Below are 18,998 nucleotides of genomic sequence, written 5' to 3' on the forward strand. Positions count from 1 at the left end.
CGAAAATCGGTTGCAATTTTGCAGTGATATTGCGACCAATTGCAATGATTAGGAGAGTGAATATCTATCGACCGATTTGCGATAAAACTGCAACAGAATTGGCAAAAGATTTGCGACCGATAACAAATCTGTCGCTAACTATGGCGCTAATAATTCCCGCCAAATTTAATTTTCCATTTATGAAGGATTAGCGACCTATTTGCGACTGATTTTTTTGTGATCGATGAGTTTTGTCGTAAATCGGTCCCAATTTGCTCCATATTAAAATGACATCGCAAAATTAAAAATTGCGATCGATTTTGTCAATAATTTACGACCGACGTGGTTAGGGCTTTATAACTTGCGAGAGCAGCCTCCTTCTTCTTTCTTCTCCTCCCCTGTTTGCAGCACCGTTCCCAGGCATTTGAAGCGTTCCTAGCCCTTTGCCGCCTCCTTCTCCACTCTATTGCAATGCCGGTCGCCGGTGAAGCCCATCTCCTCTGCGTTTGCGGTCGTCAGGTCAGGTACAAGTTGCTCTTTTTTTTTTTTTGTTCTCGTTTTTTTTTGTGGATTTCATTTTTTTTTTGGTTGTTCCTATAGTTGCATAACAAAAAATTATTTGTTATTTAGTTGTGATTTAGTTGTGATTTAGTTGTAGTTGCATTGTGTGTGTTATTAAAATAAATGACAAATGGAAAAAAAGAAAATCTGATATTGTAATGATAATTTTGGAATTTTTTATATTTTAGGCAAAATCTGATATGTAATTTAATCAATGTTTAATCAGTCTAATTTTATTAATTAGAGCATTGAATCAAATAATTTTATAAGTAAAGTATTCAATAGATGTAATTTTAAAATTTAAAGTGTTCAATTGATTGAAATAAAAATAAAGAGTGCCATAGCACCTTTTGTAAAATTTAAATATATTTAAATAATAAAAAGAAACATAATAAATTCTCATGTTATTTGTTATTTATTTCTAAACACTTGCCAAATTCTTGGTAAAATTAAAGTTGAAGAAATCTTTTTATAACGTTAGTAAAAGTAAAGTGAAAAACATAGAATAACATCTTATTAATTACTGCTAAAAAAAGAACTAAAAATTTTCACCTAAACAAATGACAAATAAACATAATTGTGTAAATAAAACAAACCATAATATAAAATAAGTGCATAAATAGATAAATCAATATATGTGCATATATACACCCTTGACAATATATGAGCATATAACTAAAACAAACCATAAACTAATATTTATTCGTTTTTTTGTAATTATGAAATAATGCATTTTATTTGTTATAATTGTTGTTATTATTCTCTTTTTTTTTTTTTTTGTTATGAAATGAATGATTCATTTGCGTTGGAGGCCTAGTAGTGGCCATTTTGCCTTTAGTTAATGTTGGTATGATATACAAATGTTTATTGAAGTGTGTTTTGATTTGAGATTTGATTATGTTATGCCGAAGTGCTGCCGAATTTTTTTAAAAAAAACTGAATATGATGAATCGCACACTTACTGATATTATAGTAAGTTTATATATATATATAACCTTAGTTAGAAATAATGAACTTAGTGAGTTTACATATATATAGTTACCCTTATTATAGAAATAACCTTAGTGAGTTAGAAATGTAAATGGAATATTACATTTGACATGTTTTAAGGATGGTTTAGGACTAATGCAATTACATATAATTTGCCCTTTATAAACAGAGTGTTAATTAGGTAAAAAAATGCAGACTAATCAACATTGGATGTACTGGAGGTACGAGGTCAATGAGATAATAAGACAAGAATTCTTGCAAGGATTGGAGGCGTTTATACAGTTTGCAGTTGGTAATCCCAGTTGTATGGATGGCAATAAGTTCAGGTGTCCATGTAATCACATGAAGTGTCAAAATAAAGCCTTCTTAGATATCGATACAATTAAACTTCATTTATGCAAAAATGGGTTCGTGGAAAATTATTACGAGTGGATACATCATGGTGAACCTCGAGTTTCCAGTGGGTCAGGCCGCTCTATTCTGGTAAGTTTAGAAGGTCAGCTTTATCAATTTCAATATGGTAATCAATGCAATGATATGGTAATCGATGTGGGTAGAGTAGAATTTCATTGGGATAATATGGAGGAATCGCCAAACTATGCATCACAATAATTGTTTGACATGCTAAGTGCAGCTAACGGTGAACTGTGGCCTGGATGCAAGAATCATTTAGTTCTATCTGTTGTGGCACAATTACTGCACATGAAAGAGGAGCACCATTTTTCAGAAAGGTGTTACGATGATTTTGTGCAGTTAACAAAAGAAATGTTGCCTGAAGGCCATTCGATGGTTGATAATTTTTACTGGACAAAAAAATTAGTTCGGGGATTAGGACTACCCATGGAAAAGATTGATTGTTGTCGTAATAATTGTATGATATACTGGGGTCTTGACTCCGAATTAAGAAAATGCAAGTTTTGTAATCTTCCAAGATATCAACGGCGAGGTCAAGGGACTGGTAGAGTACAAAGAGAGAAGACTTTCAAGAAGATATATTATTTCCCTCTTGTTCCTCGCCTTCAAAGGTTATATGCATCTAACACTAGAAAAAAAACGCCAAATTGCGACCTCTTTTTGCGACCGACCAAAATCGGTTGCAATATTGCGACCGATTTGCGACTGTTTGCCAATCAGTCGCAAAATTTAGCGCGGAAAATTCGCGCGAGTTTGCCTCTCCGTTTGCGACTGAATTACTACTCCTTTGCGACCGATTTGGCGACCGCTTTGCGACTAACTGTGTTTCTGTCGCAAAAAATATGCGCGTAAAAAAATGGATAAATTCTGGGACCGAAATGAGATAAAAGTGCGACCGATTGTGTGCGACCGACTATTTCAGTCGCCAATCGGTCGCAAAATGCTCGCGTAGTAAAACGACGTCGGACAATTAAAAAATTGCGACCGATTTAAATTACGTTTGCGACCGATATGTCGGTCGCAAATTTTAGGGCTTTAAACGCGCCCTCTTCTTTTCTTTTCTTCTTCTTTCTCTCTTCTCCTTCTCCTCTCCTCTCCTCCGTCCGCAGCGCCGCTCCAGCCCCTCCTGAGAACGCTCCAGCCCCTGTGACGCCGCCACCGACGCTCCGGTCACTCCTCTACGCCGTTCGCCACCGTCTGGACACCATTTGAGGTAAGCCGGTTTGCATTTTATTTTTTTCGAAATGTTTTTTTTTTTTTTTTTTTTTTTTGCGATTTTTGTGTATTTTTCAATTTATTATTATTGTTATTATTATTAATATTGTTAATGTTGTTGTTAGTGTTGTTGTTATTATTATTATTATTATTAATATAGTTATACTAGTTTAGTTTTTTTTGTTTTACTGTAAATGAAATTGATAATGTGAGCTTTTGGTTTCCTTTTGTTTATTTATGAATTATTAAGAGCTGATTATTTTATGGGTTTGATTTTCAAACTTGATAATATTCAATTAATTAAATGAGTTCAATAGATCAATTTAGGAAAGAAGAAACTTAACTGATAAAACTATTTTAATAATCTAGCAAAAAATTCAGACTTTTAGCTATAGTAATTAGATTGCAAGAATTCTTATGCTCCATCTAAATTGAATTCTGCAAATTATCAGGTCAGTGCCAATTTTTCTGCTGCAAAATATCTTTCTGTATGAATCTTCAGCCACTATCTTTAAAAATAGATAAATATATAGAACATGTAGAGGTTCATCATGTAAAACCAATATGATTAATATTTTACAGTTCCTCAATTATCAGGTGTGCACAGTTTGGAAGCTGAAACCTAAACAATATGGAAATTGAGAAGAAGGAAAATTAGGAAAGATTTGTTGGGAAATCTTGAATTTTTCAAATTTTAGTTGGAAATTTAGAATCTTGACTTATTTGCTATTTTTGAAGGTCCTAAATTATAAGCAGGCAGCCAGATTAATCCAAAAATTCATCAACTTGTTTTCTGATTTTTCTTCCCTGATCAGTTCCAAATCAACCTCCATACAATAAATAAATAAGGGAAAAACGTGTTTACAAGTTTATAACTACCACCACCACCAATATTTTATTTAGTTTATTATCGCAAAGCCACCATCTTTCTACTGGGATATTATGTAACGTCCCATTTTTCTATTGAATCGAGTCGTTGCTTAGAGTCGAGTCGGGCTGATCCAAAACCCGGTTCGATCCATTAGATTCTAGAGTGGGCTAGAATGGGATGTAATTGAAATAAGGAAAAGAAGTGGACTTACTTGAAGGAAACAAAAAGATCAAAGTATAAGGATTAGGACTTGATTTCACTAAAGTATAAAGTTGAGGTATTAAGTTGTACCATTTTGACACTTGACGTACCATTTGGTAATTTTCATATAAAAATCAATGACATTCTAGAGACTACCCGTGGATTCCATTTCTTTTTCATTTCTTCATCCTTATCTTCATCTTCTTCCTCTACTTTCCTCTTAAACTTTCCTTTCTCCATCACGTTTAATGGTGGTGAAGATTTTCATGGGAGTTAAACATTAATTCAACTTCTATTCTATCCAAGTAAGTAAACCTTCTTGAATTTCATACTTGAATCATTTGGTGATATTTTTAGATGATTCATAAGAATTCTCATGTATAGGAGAGGTGAGCTCAAGGTAGAAGAAAAAGGAAGCTAAGAAGAAGATTCCAAGCTTGTTAAGTGAAGGTGTGATATCTCTTTATATTTACCATTTTCTTTGCATGAGAAATTGTGTGGTGTGTTGTTAATGAGATAATATTGCTTCATGTTGAGTGGGAGGACTGGAAATGGTGAGAAAACAGGGGAGGTATTGAATAAATGAAGTAAATATTGAGTTTATGTTGAAACAGGGCTTGCTGGAAATGTGACCAGTAACTTCATCTTGATTTTGACCCCATTTAATGATGGAATTAGGAAGTGTCATAGAAGAGTTATTTGTTCCTCTATGTGTTAGCTTTACATGGGTTTTTGAATCATTCAAATCGGAGTTGTATATTGAGAGATATGACCAAAAGAACACAGACTGCACAATCTGGAAATACGTCGCGCGCTCGCGCGGTCTGGAAAGCATCTCGCGCTCGCGACTTTCACATGCGCGGTCGTGACTTCGGCTAGAAGCTCTCTGACTCTCAGTTTGCGCATTTCGCGCTCGCGAACTCCACAAGCGCGCTCGCGACTTCATCTCGCGCTCGCGACTTGTGCTGCGCGGTCGCGACTTGAGCCAGAAACCTCTCTGACTCTCGATTGCACTTCTCGCGCTCGCGAGGTTTGAAGACGCGCTCGCGACTTCTCTCTGGGAAGCATCTCGCGCTCGCGACTTTGCCCTGCGCGCTCGCGACTTGTGTTTTCATGCATTTTGGACTTCATTTTCTATACAATTACATTCCTTTGCTCAACATGCATGCATCCAATCATTGTAAAACAAAAATATAACATAAGAACATGGATTAAAACAACATGTAAGCATTTATATGGTGTGAAATCAAATCAATATGATGAACTATGACGTTGTGAAACCATTTATGTGCTATTGTGTTACATTGTTGACATGCTAATCTTAAGCTCCATTGAGGTTAGGTAGAAACCATGTAGATAAGGCTATGTCGCGACATAGAATAGCAGATCTGCGCCCTATACAGTTTGTTACTCCGGCTACAGGCCGTTGAGTGGATATGATTATACAGGCCATAGCAGCCAAGCATACAGTTTCATACAGTTTTATACAGTTTTTCTTATCACTTCGGTTTCACTATAACCTTATGGAGCTATACAGTTATATTGACTACAAATTGAATAATCATACAGTATACTAAACAACAAGAAAGATCATCAAGTTAAACATGAAAGTATCATGATATGTGTGCTTACATTCCATATGTGAGTAAATGTGTATTTATTTCCACATATGTATGTGCTTATATGTTTCTTCATTCATTGTGATATTCATTGAGTTTAATCAAAGTTGCAGAGTTCATACAGCATAAAGAACATCAGGTAAGATCATGAAAGTATAATGTTATATATGCTTACAAGTTTATTTATTTAATTCTTAAGGAGCCATACAGTCAAGAGTTGTTATTAATCATAACTTATATGATGTGACTAAAAGTGCATAAGTCATACAGCATAATGAATAGCAAGTAAGACAATGAACATATACTGTTATGTATTCTTACATGTTTATTAACACAATGAACAGCAGGTAAGATCATGATAGAATCATAATGCGTGATTTAAGGTTCATGTAAATGCTTTATGAGAAATTAGAACTCAATTATTGATGTTTATGAATTAGAAGTTTATTCGTTGCTATAAAGAGACATTTATGTTGAAATTTACTGATCCTATGAGTATCAATGCTTTATGAAATTGGTATTTTAAGTTAGTTGCCATCGCACTTTGTTTAGTATGTGAATTATGAGCACCACTGAGTTTTATACTCAGCGCGTCGATTTTCATCACGCGCAGGTTGAAGATCGTGGTTGCTACTTGAAGACTTGAGGAGTACTATCAAAGCAGAAGTGCTTAATTTGGTCATAGTAGATTGAGAGTTGTATAATTAAGATTTATGGCATGTATAATTATTATATTGTTAGAGCTTATGTGATTGTAAACATAAGTGAAACATGTAATTATTTTGGTGTAAGTAGTTGGAGATAAGAATAATATTTATGAAATGATTTAATATGAAATAGTTTACTATAGTTGGTATGATTAGGTCATGAAAACTTGATATAGATTCTGAATGAAATTAATTGCTAGATATTAAATGCTTTTGAGGATTTATACAATTATGAAAAGATATATATAAAGGGTTATTGTGTTATGATGATTCTTGGAGATGTTGGAAGTTTAGAGTGTAATTGGGAGTGTTTATATTCATATTTTGCATACAGTATGATATCAGCATGACAGGATAAAAGTTCAACCAGATTGTAGCGTCTCGGCTCAGTTCATTCGGGTTAACGGGTGGACCGGGAAGGGGTGTTACATATTAATTGAGGCTCCATAAATTACAAGATCATCTAAAGAATGTTTGATTATAAGCATTGAAAACTTTTTTTTTTTTTTTGATAGCTAATAATTTTTGATATATATATATATGTATGCACACAAACATTCTCTTTATACCCAATGTGAATTAAGAGAATAAAAAGGGAAAAAAAATGCATCAGATGCCTCAAACTTGAACTAGTAAATTTTATTAACAAAATATGCACATTCCAAAGTCTTTTTATATTATATATATATAGATATGGTTGTGTCAACCAACCATTTTCAGAGCTTCTTCACCCTTCTTTTATTATTATAAAAAAGGATTCCAATATTTTTTAAAAGCCACTAACAATGCACAAAGTTTGATGATAAATTCTGCAACCCTTTTAGAAATGGAAGCCCAATTGGAAAATAACTATTGTTTCCCAACAACTTGGTTTCTTTGTCAACCCCACTTACTATGATTGGCTCTATGCCATTAATTCAGGTTTTCCATTGTAATTAACCAACTAAAAGTAGTATAATTAACCAACTAAAAGTAGTATAAACCAAACTAATAACAATTTGAATTTTTTCTCATGTAGTAAAAGATACCTTTATTTTAATAAAATTTTCTATTTTCATTGTTTCGATGACCGAATTTCGCATTTAAGCTATAACTAAACTTTCACTACTATGGTATACATTTTATTTTGTCATACCTAAGTTACTAGATGTAGGGTTATTCTTGGTGAAGTTAGGTTAGGTTTGATACAGTTTAAAATTTATCCAAACCAAATTAATATTTTTTTCTTTATTATAGATATTATTGTCGTTATTATTCTTAAATATGTTTTTATTAAATGAATGTTGAGTTTGGATTGGAGGCCTAGTAGTGGCCATTTTGCCTTTGGAGAATGTTGATATGTTATAGAAGTGTTTATTGAAGTGTCTTTGTATTTGAGATTTGATTGTGTTGTGCCGAAATGCTGCTGAATTTTTTTCAATAAATTCAATATGTAGAATTGTACACTTACCTTTATTATAGTAGGTATATAACCTTTGTATTGAATAAATGAACTTAGTTTTTTTACATTTATATATAGTTCCCCTTATTATAGAAATAACCTTAGTTAGTTATAAGTGTAAATTGAACATTACATTAGTGGCATGTTTTAAGGCTAGATCAGACTAATGCAATTACATATAATTTACCCTTGATAAACACATTGTTAATTAGGTAAAGAAAATGCGAAATAATTGCGATTGGATGTACTGGAGGTTCGAGTTCAATGGGATATTAAAACAAGAGTTCTTGAACGGATTGGAGGCGTTTATACAGTTTGCAGTTGGTAATCCCAGTTTTATGGATGGGAATAAGTTGAGGTGTCCATGTAATCACAAGAAGTGTTGAAATCGAGCCTTCTTAGACATTGATACAGTGAAACTTCATTTGTGCAAAAATGGGTTCGTGGAAAATTATTACGAATGGATACATCATGGTGAAGCGCGAGTTGCCGGTGGGTCAGGCCACTCCATCTGAAAATTATTACGAATATGAAGAAGAGGAAGCTGATGAAGAGGAGGAGGAAGCAGATGAAATTGAAGACACTTAAAACTTAGAGCAATTTTACTGTTACAAATTGATAAATGTATATGTAATTAATATTATTAATGAAGAATTTTAATGGTATTCACTTTGTTTACTCGTATTTACCACATGTTCTACAATTCATATAATTGTATAAATTCATTTTATCTAGGTTCTGATATCTGCAGTACAGATGGCTAGAGGCAGAGCGTTTGATTCTGACGTATCTGGTAGTGGTTCGCGTGGGGGTCGTGGCCCTGGAAGCAGTGCCCATGGACGAGGAGGGTCGATCCCTCGTCCTTCGTCAGGTACGTCTGGGGCTTCGTCATCTGCTCAGCGACCAGTACTGCCACCATCACATCCTTCTTCAGGTACGTCTGGGGCTTCATCCTCTGCTCAGCGTCCAGTACTGCCGCCATCACATCCTTCTTCAGGTACGTCTGGGGCTTCATCCTCTGCTCAGCGTCCAGTACTGCCGCCATCACAGCCTTCTGCTCCTTCCTCTTCTGCTCCATCCTCTTCTGCTCCTTCCTCTTCTGCTCCCGTTTCTGGACCAGTACAGACTCCACCAGCTGCACAGTCACCTACTGTGCAAGGTAATCATAAATGTCATAACTGTCATTTTAATTATATATTAATTATCTAGAAATTTATAATCTTTGTATTTCTTTTGCAGTTTCATCAGATCCACGTATCACCCTCAGTTTGGTAGCGGGACAGTAAGTACTTATTCAAATTTTCTGCAGGCATATTTTGTATATATATTTTGTACTTATTCATAACTGTGATGCTTTCGTGTAATTATATTTTACTTCTGTTTTTTTTTTTTTAGCATATATCCATCTTCTCGAGCAGCGAGGCAAATTTTGAAGATAATCAAGCTACAGCTGCATAAAGAAGGATACACATGGGATGCCGTACCACAAGAGGCGAGAGACTTTTATTGGGAGGAGTTCCAGGTATTCTTTGGTTTAAGTTATATCATCATTCAATGTTTACAATTCAAGATACAAATCGACAATGTTTAAACGCTATATTTCATTTTTTTTGCAGAAACATTTCATATGGGACGAGGCCATTACGGCTATGCTGAAAGTAGCCTGGGAGAAGATATGCGCCGATCGATACGCTGACTTCATCTATAGGATGAGAAGAAGCGGTAAGAAGCAGCAGTGTGTGTCTCAGGAGATATGGGAGAGCTGGCAAAAGGCTTGGGAGGATCCTGCATTCAAGAGAAAGCGGGAGATATTTGCACAAAACAGGCGCAGTGAGACTGGCGGTGATGGAGCAGGACCTTCGCGACACACAGGCGGATCTATATCTGCTATAGAGACAGCTCGATTATTAGTAAGTGAATTAGTCCATTTACAAGAAACTGATGTTTAATGAAAGGACACTATATATATTAATATATCATGCATATAAATTCATTACAGGCTAAAGAATTAGGTCGTGAGCCCACACCGATGGAGGTGTTTACATACACTCACACGAAGGACCACGATCGTAATACCTTTGTCGACAGACGTGCGCTGAGTGTCAATGTAAGTAACACTGAATAATATTTACATTTACCCTCTAATCATTGCGAAGATGTACAAAGTTCAATATAACAAAGCTCGCAATTGCATTGATTTATTAATTTTTTGTTTTCAGGAGAACTATACTACAGCTCGGGAGCGTATTGTTACTTCTCAGACCGATGAATCCGAAGCTGAGTCAAGAATTGATGAGGTAGCACTTTATCTCTAGGCTGTAGGGGGCGAGAAGAAGAGAAAGGTATACGGCATCGGGTCTCAGGCATCACAGTTTTACACTGGCTCAGCAGCTCACGCTTCTACAGCCAGCGCAGCACCACAGCCGGAGCACACTGACTCGCACTATGATGATGATATACGGGCTCAGCTTGCTAATCAGCAGAGACAAATTGCAGAGCTTAGAGCGCATGTGATGCGGCTGTCCGGTGAGAACGGTGCTGGTACTTCTTCCTCTGATCCTGCGCCTACTACAGACCGACATGTTTCGACGTCTCAGCAGCAGCCACTATCGGCTCCTGATCCCGGTGCTGCAGACGATACCTTGGTCACCCCTCCTGGCGCTACATCACATCCAGTAGGTACTCCTCCCGACGATCCGACATCGGATCCTGCAGATGAGCAGCAGCATATATAGATTTGATTTTGGACCTTTTTAGTTTTTCATTTGTATTTTCATATTTTAATTTGTTCAGAACAATAAAAATTACATTTTTATACTGTTCTTGAATTGCGTGTGTGATATATATGCATTTATGTCAATTTTCACAGGTGCAGAAAAATTTTGGTTTCAAAACAATATTTAATTTTTTTTATTTTTTTTTTCATTTTTGCGACCGATTTGCTACCAAAAGTAAACATTTTGAATTTACAATTTGCGACCAATTTGCGACCGATTTCAAAACATTGCGACCGACTTTCTGCGACCAAATTTGCGACTGATTTTCCAATTAAACCGCGACCACAAATTGCGACCGCTTATTCACATTTGCGACCGATTTTATCGGTCTCTAATTTGCGACCGACGACACAATCGGTCGCAAACTTGGTTTGCGACCAGTGATTTTGCGACCGACACTTATCGGTCGCAAATCGGTCGCTACAGTAAATTAGCGACCGATTTTTGCCATTTTGCGACCGATTTGTCGGTCGCAAAATGGCGTTTTTTTTGTAGTGTAAGGCGACAGCTGAACACATGAGATGGCATGCTTTGCTTGAATATGAGGATGGTATAATGACTCATCCGTCAGACTCTGAAGCCTAGAAACACTTTGATAATAATCATCCTGTGTTTGCTGCTGATATGAGAAACGTGAGATTGGGGCTTTATACTGATGGGTTTCAGTCGTTTTGCCAATCAGGACAACAATATTCATCATGGCCTGTCATTGTCACACCATATAATCTACCACCCTCAATGTGTATGAAAGATGAATACATGTTTTTGTGTGTTATTATACCTGGTCCTAATAATCTGAAACACAAAATTGATGTGTTTCTGCAACCTTTGATTGTCAAACTTAATTATTTATGGGAATATGGGATTGAAACGTTCGATATTTCTGCCAATTAGAATTTCATAATGCGAGCTGCTTTGCTTTGGAATATCAATGATTTTCCAGCATTTGCAATGTTATCTAGGTGGAGTACGGCAGGCAAATTGGCTTGTCCTCATTGATTGAAAAACACTAATGCATTTACACTTAAAAATGGAGGTAAACAATGTTTGTTTGATTGTCATTGCAAATTCTTAGCAGAATCTCACCCTTGGAGGAGAAATCGACAATGCTTTAGAAAGAACACGACTATTGCTGATCCCCCTCCACCTATGAAGTCTGGAGTTGAAATATTACAAGAAATTGAAGATCTGGGGCTTATGAAAGTTATAGAGTTAGGTGGAGAAGAGGTAAATGGAAGAATTGGCAAGAATAGCGAGTGTTAAAAGCGAAGCATCTTCTGGGATTTGCCATACTGGAGTTCACTTCTTATCCGTCATAACCTTGATGTGATGCATATAGAAAAAAATGTGTTTGAAAATCTGTTCAACACTGTCATGAACATTGAGGGGAAAACCAAGGATAATGCAAAAGTGAGAGCAGACATGAAGGAAATTTGTCATCGACCAGAACTCGAGAAATCTGTACTTACTAGTAAGTTTCCAAAGGCATGTTATTCTTTAGATAAACCCCAAAGGCAATTATTGTGCGAATGGGTCCGATCATTAAGGTTTCCAGATGGATACTGTTCAAATATGGGTAGATGTGTGGACATGAGGAAATACAGATTGTTTGGCATGAAAAGCCATGATTGTCATGTATTCATGCAAAGATTGATTCCTGTGGCATTCTAGGAATTATTGCCAAGGAAAATTTGGGAAGCAATGACAGAATTAAGTCTTTTTTTCAAGGAATTGATGATGACTGTTATTCGATGTGATGATATGAACCAATTAGCGTGAGAAATCCTAGTAGTGATATGCAAATTAGAGTGAATTTTTCCACCCGGGTTCTTTGATTCTATGGAGCATCTACCGGTTCATTTGCCCTACGAATGCCATATAGCAGGACCGATACAATATAGATGGATGTATCCATTTGAGAGGTGAATCACTAACATCCCATTCTAATCATTACATATTTTATTTCGACTCATATTTACATATTGGCTTTGTACAATTACAGAAACCTGCAAAAAATTAAAAAGAATGTGCACAATAAGGCAAAGGTCGAGGGATCAATTTGCAATGCATATTTGGTGCAAGAAGCTTCCAACTTCTGTTCACACTACTTCAAACCACATGTTTACACCAAGCACTGAAGAGTGACACGTAATGATGATGGAGGGGATCGAATAGAATCTGAGTTAGAAAGAAATCTAATAATTTTCACCTATCCTGGGCATACGATTGGTAAATAAAAAAAAGACGATTGACTAATGCAGAGATATGAGCGGCTCAAACCTATATTTTGTTGAATTGTGAAGAGATTACACCATTTGTACAGTAAGTATAAATCTTATAAAGAGTCTAAACTCGGTCTGGGGCTTAGTTAAATCATATTTATGATAATTTTGTTTGTTCATAAACACGAAATATATCAAGCTTTTGCGGCTTCAAAATCCCAATTTGACTGATACTGTAGTTCATGCAAAACTGGACTATGAATTTACAGAATGATTCAAATGTTATGTAAGTAACTTTCTAGTTACACAACATATATGTTTACATTATTAGATCTCACTCGTGTCATTACTATTTCCCATAAGCTCGAAGCTCGGGAAGCGATATTGATAATAGATTCATTATAGATCTAGCAAAAGGAACTCTATCGGTTGCTAATGCCTACTCTGGCTACTTTGTACATGGTGTGAATACTCAAATTTTGAGGCTCAAAGAGCCAATTTTCCCGGACCGCAAGCAGTCCGACCGGACCAAAGGCCATTTTCGGAAGTTCACCGAAAGTATGCCAATATGGTACTTGACACGTCCGGGACATCGCGAGGATCGCAGAACTGGTCCTAGAATTTTTTTCGGAGGTCCGGAGCTCCCGGAAAAGCCTCCGGAGCAAAAAGTAGCATAGCCACCAGACTCGGCGGCCCAGCCGTCGAGACTGGCGGCTAGGCCGCCGAAACAGTCCGATTTTCGCCTATAAATAGTGGCCCCAGGCCTTCTGTTTTCCTCACTCAGTCTGTGCTGACGGACGCTCCTTCTCCCCTACGCTCCTTGCGATTCTCTACTGCTTTCTTGCATTTTAATTTAGTTTTATCGCTTTCTTGCTTTGTTAAGTGGTCACTAAAATTAAATTAATTAAAATTCCCTTAACGAGGAGTTTAACCTGGAGTTAAGAAGCGGTCGTCGACTAAATCAGGTACATGAACTAAACTCTGCCTATTTAATTTTAGCACTTCATGCATGTTTCTCTTCTACTCCTCCTAATTCTACAACTGCATAAATGCATTCATGTCATCATTAGGCAAGTAAATTGTCTCAATTAAATATGATTAAGCTAAATGCCCGGTTAATTAATAATTGTGGTATTAAAGCTTAAAATCCGACAATATTGGCTTAAAATATCTAGTCTATCAATGGCTATGGTATGATTGCCTTTATTTTGAACAATTTTCGGCTTAAGTCCAATTAATCAATAATTGTGACTAAAAGGCCTTAATTAATCACATTCTTTTGGCATTAAATTGCCTACATTGCAGTTCATTTAATTACTTTAGGCAAACAAATTGCCTATAAGTAAGAATAACCAATTTTTGGCAACAATTTGCCTAAATCAACCCATTTTTTGGCTAAAAGTCTTAAATCGCCTAAAATAATCAACTTTTTGGCAATAATTGCCTAAAATTAATCCTTTGGCTAAAAGTCTTCGAATCAACATATTTTGGCTAAAAAGCCTTTAAATAACCAATCTTTTGGCAATCAGATTGCATAAATCACAAAATTTTTTTTGGCCAAAGGCCTTAATCCATTTTTTGGCAAACCAATAAGTCCAATCAACATTTTTTCGGCAAACAAATAAGCCCAATCAACATTTTTGGCAAAATGCCTAAAACAATCAATTTTTGGCAAAATGCCTAAACAAAAAATGCACAAAGCATACACACACTCATGCATAAAGCATCCCCATTCAAAGCCCTCTAAAAGAGGCCTATCGAACTACGTTGACTTTGATCTTCCATTCAAATGGAAGTACGTAGGCACGTTCGAGATTTAACCCCGAGCGGCAAGTCGAAATCATCAAAACATTTTCATTGGTCCAATTGCCTTGTAAAGCATTCATTCATGGTTAGTTCATCAGCATGACATAGTCTCGGGATCCACCTCGGGTTCGCAGATTGTGCCTTAGACATTGGGCTAATTAATCTAGTAACTAGGTTAATTAAAAATGGAGTCACTTAGGGTTTTTTCCTAGTTTACCCGAAAATAATTAAACAAGGTGGCGACTCACACATCACGTGCATTTCTTCCTTAGTCACATGCATTCATATGCACTAGCATTCGGGGTAGGGGTTCACAGTTTGGCGACTCTGCTGGGGAAGTGTGCAATCTTTTTGCATAAGTTGACTACAATTGCTGCATAGACTAACCTGCCCTTCGTTAGGGTATTATTTTTACTATGTTTTGTTTTGCAGGGTACCTTGACATGAATCGAGTGTTCTTTCTTTAAGAATACTTGATGAGGGGAAATTTGAACTTAATTGACAAATTTGATTAAAACATTTAAATTTGTTGATTTATTTGCACGATTGAGAATCCTTTTCTCCATTGCATAAAAAAATGAATTTCTTCTCTCTCTGTTCAAACTTCTGAGTTTGGATAGCAAGTAGCGCTGATCGGCAGGTCTCATTGATTATGTCGACGGACAGCCAAAGCGTCCTCCCTGTTACCGCAAACCGCCCCTAATCCTTTTGGGGGTGGCCCATGGGTATGCGTATTGTTGGACCCACGCGAAACTCTTTGTTTCACATGTGGTTAGGTATATCCATACTCAAGGTTCAAGGGTCCCTTATAAGCCGATTCTCTATTTGAGTCATAGCCTATAGAACCTATCCTTTAGGACTGTATGCACCCAATGATGTGAACCATACCATTAAATAGATTCTGACGTGTTGTTATGCGCATTCACGACATATCATAAACATGGGGTAAACACTAAGAGAGCATGAAATACCCTCCTCATTCATGCACAGTTGGACAAAAGAGTCGATCTACATTAGTTACCCTGACACACCCACCACTGTACCTAATCCAGCTACCCTTATCCTTATAGGTGCCCACGATCCAAGTGCCCACATCAGTGCCAGCCACACCCACAGTACTATCACCAGCTTCACCAGCTTCACCAGCTACACCAGCTTCGCCTACAACCACAACAGCTTTACCTGCACCAATGGCATCGCTCGCTGATATTCAAACCCTCATTGAACAGCTCGAGGCCAGAATGGAGGCCAGAATGAATGAGGCATTGGCTGCCTAAAGGATTGCCCTGATAGTTGAATTGGGTAATGGTAATGGTAATGGAAATGGGGCTTCCACTGAAGGGATTAGACCGGCTACCTCCAATCAGGAACCTGCTGTTGAACTGACAAAACCTGCCCTTAACCTGGATAACGTGCCTTCCAAAACTGCTTCTGAGCCGGAAGCTCAGAAAATGAGAAAAAAATCGGAAACCACCAAACAGAAAAACAATGAACCCTTTCCCTCGTTCCTTACGAGGAAAAGGACCAAGGTCGCCCAAATGATCAACCGGCCTTCTGAGCAAGAACAGGTAGACATAATCATAAAGAACCTGCAGCCTGTCTACCAACAACAGTTACAAACCCAATACTTACCAACCTTCCAGTCGCTCATTGCCACTGCTACGAAGGTAGAAGATCTGATTCAAATGGGGCAACTGAAAGAAGATTCAGGAACCTCAAAGTACAAGAAACCTAGCCAAGCTAGTAAAGTCCACAAAGTGGCAAGCATCACCCCCACTAACCCTCTGTGTGTGGGGAACATGAGGAATGGCAATCGGTCAAGAAGGACATATACTGATCTCGGGATGCCAATCCTTTTGGTTTTCCAAGCGGCTGTCAAGGCCAACTACATCAAGCCCTTGGAAGCAAGGCCGCCACCTAACCCTTTACCAAGAAACTACTGAACCAATGAATACTGTGAATATCATCAGGGTCATGGGCACGAGACTGAAGCGTGCTGGACGCTTAAAAACCGCATCCAAGAATTGGTGGACGACGGTTCAATCATCCCAAGAAGTGAGTCAAATATTAGCACTAATCCCTTACCAAATCACGGGGTAAATGCTATTGTTTCTGACCAGGAATTGATCGATCCTTTCGAGCTATTCCTAGAAATGAATGACACCTATGTCCTGGACCTGAATGACTTATCCGAAGAGGTAACAACCGAGCTGGAAGTGGAAGACTTCATGCAGCCTAGTCTCCTTGATGAGATTGCAGTTATCACAGGAAATGAAGGGAATCAAGACCTGCTCAACCTAATCAAGCCGAATGAAGGGCCTCTCACCAACTAGTACGCCGAGGAGGAGCGCGCTGCTGATAAACCCCCTCCCGGGTCAAACCTAATACCAGAGTCTGTAATTGAGTCCTGTACTGAGTCTGAGTCTGACCCCGAGTCTGAAACTGAGTCAGAGTCCAGTTCTAGTTCTGAGTCGTCTGCGTCGGATCTAGAAGATCCAAATTTCAAATTTGATGTAATTTTTGAAGATGATTCCGTCATAATCAATAAAGGCTTGCAAATTCTTGACTACCCTGCGTGTCTATCTTTCCAAGCATTTCCAAGCAAAAATAATCAAATAAATGAAATAAAAAATGAAAAGGAAAAAATAATAATTGGCAAAGAAGAAAATGAACATACATACATTGCATCTGATTGTATGAACAGGGAACCGGTCAGTGAATGTTTGAACAAGTTTGCCGATTGCTTCATGTGGAAGTCAAGTGACATCACGGGAATCGACCCAGCAATAGTGGTGCATAAGATTCCGGTATACCCTGAGGCTAAGCCAGTGAAACAGAAGCTTAGAAGGCTGAAGACAGAATGGTCCTTGAAAATCAAGGAGGAAGTTGCCAAGCAACTGGAGAACAAGTTCATAGAACCCATTGCTTACCCGACATGGTTAGCAAACATTGTGCCGGTTCCTAAGAAGGATGGAAAAGTCAGAATGTGTGTGGATTATCGGGATTTGAATAAAGCATGTCCGAAGGACGACTTCCCCCTGCCGCACATTGACTTGTTGGTGGACCGTATGGCCGGACACGAGATGGTCTCCTTGACCGATCTCGCTGTCGGGTACAACCAAATAATGATGCATCTGCCAGACAAAGAGAAAACAGCATTCATCACAGAGTGGGGAACCTACTGCTACAGGGTCATGCCTTTTGGGCTCAAAAATGTCGGGGCAACCTATCAAAGAATGGCGACAACCATCTTCCATGACATGATTCACAAAAAAGTCGAAGTGTATGTGGACGACATGGTTGTCAAATCAAAAACAGCTGAAGAGCATACAACAGCACTTGAGAAGTTCTTCCTTAGACTTCGAAAGTACAACTTGAAGCTCAACCCGGCGAAATGTCTATTTGGAGCTACATTCGGAGTATTTCTGGGGCACATGGTCAGTCGGAAGGGCATAGAGATTGACCCTTCAAAAGCCAAGGCCATTTTGGAAATGCCAGCACCGAGGACGGAAAAGGAAATTCGGGGTTTCCTGGGAAGGCTACAGTACATTAGCCGGTTCATTAATCAATTGGCCGATACTTGTTGTCCGATTTTCAAATTACTCAGGAAAGGAGTAGCGGTTAAATGGAATGAGGATTGCCAGAAAGCTTTCGACCAAGTCAAGCAATATCTGCTATCCCCACCAGTTTTACAGCCACCAACGCTAGGAAAGCCTTTGTTATTATACCTATCAGTGACAAAAGAAGCGATGGGTGCAATGCTAGCTCAACAAGCAGAAGATACAAGGATAGAAAATGCCGTGTACTACTTAAGCAAAAGGATGCTAGAATACGAGCTAAAATACAACAAGATAGAGAAGTTGTGTCTGGCCCTAGTTTGGGCCTGTACAAAGCTGCAACACTACCTCTCGTCTTACACAACCTATGTCATTTCTGAATCGAACCCCTTGAAATTCCTTATGGAGAGCCCGGTTTTTGACTGTAAGATGGCTAAGTGGGTATCAGTGCTCGCAGCTTATGATTTAAAATTTGTACAAAGGAAGGCAGTGAAAGGTGGAGCCTTGGCTGACCAATTAGCAGAATTACCAGTCGAAGAGCAAATGCCAGAGGTAGAATTTCCTGACGAAGACTTATTGAGCTTGGAAAGTGAAGTCTGGGAAATGTACTTTGATGGAGCTTCAAACTACCATGCAAA

The 18,998-nt window shown here is 37.7% G+C and overlaps 1 pseudogene; it reads left to right on the top strand.

The window, feature by feature from the left end:
- Positions 1-2,370: 2,370 nt before the first annotated feature.
- LOC149493665 (uncharacterized) lies at positions 2,371-12,913 on the top strand (annotated as a pseudogene).
- Positions 12,914-18,998: the final 6,085 nt, after the last annotated feature.

The sequence above is a fragment of the Jatropha curcas genome, chromosome 9, assembly GCF_041381405.1.
Source record: "Jatropha curcas cultivar XTBG-Jc1 chromosome 9, XTBG_Jcur_1.0, whole genome shotgun sequence".
Lineage (NCBI taxonomy): Eukaryota > Viridiplantae > Streptophyta > Magnoliopsida > Malpighiales > Euphorbiaceae > Jatropha > Jatropha curcas.